Source organism: Callospermophilus lateralis, unplaced genomic scaffold (genome assembly GCF_048772815.1).
Source record: "Callospermophilus lateralis isolate mCalLat2 unplaced genomic scaffold, mCalLat2.hap1 Scaffold_413, whole genome shotgun sequence".
NCBI lineage: Eukaryota > Metazoa > Chordata > Mammalia > Rodentia > Sciuridae > Callospermophilus > Callospermophilus lateralis.
In genome coordinates this window covers 780,000-782,047 of record NW_027514365.1, presented here as the reverse complement: position 1 = coordinate 782,047, position 2,048 = coordinate 780,000, and the positions used below count along the sequence as shown (strand labels likewise).

Sequence of the window (2,048 nt, the reverse complement as noted above, 5' to 3'; positions counted from 1 at the left end):
TATTATCCCGGCTGACATCTACTTGCAGAGACCAGAACGACTACAGGCTTCAGGTGGTAACTGTAGAGTAAAGCCGTGTGGTTTCTCAGCACTTAGACATTTCTGGAGCCGCACAAATGGTGCCTGCAGACTGGGACACATGCTTTCTCGCCCATCATCACTTGCAAGTTCTGAATGAGACCACAAGACCCCCAGGTCCTGAAATAGAGTCCTGCTCCATGCAAGTTCTTCTTTATAGATGATTAATGCATTGCCAGTTTTACAGTAAAACACTCTGTTCCAATTTCTGAATCATCCATATAAAGTCATGGGTAGCGAGAACAGATAAAGATGAGGTCTGTCACTTCAGACAGAATAGGAATTTGTTTAAAGCTGCTTCATTAATGAAGCAAACATGAACTGTTACCAGCCAATGTATGAAGGTAACAGAGTTGATACAAGCCACAATTACACTTCTTGAAACTCTCTCTCTCTTTTTCTTGCAACATACTTATCTCATTATCCTCTTCGTTAATCTGTATATTTTCACCTGCTCTTGTAAGATTTGGTTGTCTCTTCTTCCAGTATAAGGCTCCAAAAGCAAAGCCAATTACAAGAGAAAAGAATGCTGGCAAAGCCATGGCTGCCCATTGCAGGCTGGGGTCTTCAATGGAATTTGCTGCTTTCCTATTACTGCTACTGCTGTCATTCCTAAGGGAGCTGGCTGCAACAGGGGGTAACATAAATGGTTTTGTAACACTGACTCTGGAATCTTTTTCAGGACTTAACGTTGAAGAAAGCACACAATCACTAGTTTTAGATGCCACCATAAAGTCCTTGAAGGCATCAATGGATCTATTAAAAATCCTAAAGAATTCTTCAGGAGTAAAGAGCCTGGGATCTGGCCTCTTAGATGATTCTTTTACATTCTTAGGTGAGTTTTCTTCCACACACTCCACAAGGTCATCCACTATTTTCCCAAGTTTGTCTATGATAGAATAATTACTCAAGCCTTCAGAAATATTTGAAAACTTGTCCAGAAGATTAGTCAGGCTGACTGACAACTGTATTACCATCTGTGTAACCAACAATAGCTAGGCAAAACGTCCATCCCGGTGACATAGTTGAGGGTTATCAGATAGTCTTTTGGAAGATTTGCCACCAATTTTGTGATGTCTTTTACATTATCAGTCACAGGATTCCCACAGATCCCTTTAGTTTTGACCAGAGGATTAAACAGGAGCAGTTGAAGATAAATGCATGTGATAATCCAAGTTTGTGTCTTCTTCATAAGGAAAGGCAGCGCTGCGATCCAGCCCAGGCAGTGATGTGGCGACTCCGTTTAGCTGTTCTGGGGCTCCAGCATATTGCACGAGCAGCGGCGGCAGATAGTCCGAGCATTGGGCAACCCGAGCGCAGCGCCCTCTCTACAGCCGGTGCTTCCTGCAGCGCTCCCCGTCCCAGCGCGAGGCGGCGAGTGAAAGAAGTAAGTCATTTTCAATGATGTGCAGAGATGCCTTTTATCTCCATATTTTGAAAATATCCATAATTATATTTACAAGCAGGGCTCACAGCTATATTTTAACATTTTTTTAAAAAAAAGGAAAAATAAGTAGGAATACAAGTAGAACCAGAGGAATACATATATTATACTTATATTAAAAAGAAGTAATGATAAAAAACAAAATAAATATAAACTATTACCCATAATGGAACAGAGAATAAATTTAAAGAAACAAAATCAAAGTCAAACCTGTTGGAATATATCATGTTACATGTTATTGTTATTAGAAACGCAGATTCTCATTGTTAGAGACAAAATGAAAATATAAAAATTAAATTTGAATTGACATTCTAAGAATTCATGACTTTTCAAATGTATTTCCATGTTCTGCCTAATGAAAGGTCTTAGAAGCAATGTTGTCCTAATTTTGAGATCCTAAATGCCAAGAAGCAGGAACACAGGTATTTGTAGTCATATTATTCCTACTTTTCCAATTATTTAAACATTTTTATAGTAAAAAATGTAAAAAAGAATATTGGTGGTCTGGGGATGTGGCTCAAGTTGT

At 39.0% G+C, this 2,048-nt stretch overlaps 1 pseudogene; it reads right to left on the bottom strand.

Moving 5' to 3' along the window:
• Positions 1–380: 380 nt before the first annotated feature.
• Positions 381–1,115, bottom strand: LOC143388007 (kit ligand pseudogene; annotated as a pseudogene).
• Positions 1,116–2,048: the final 933 nt, after the last annotated feature.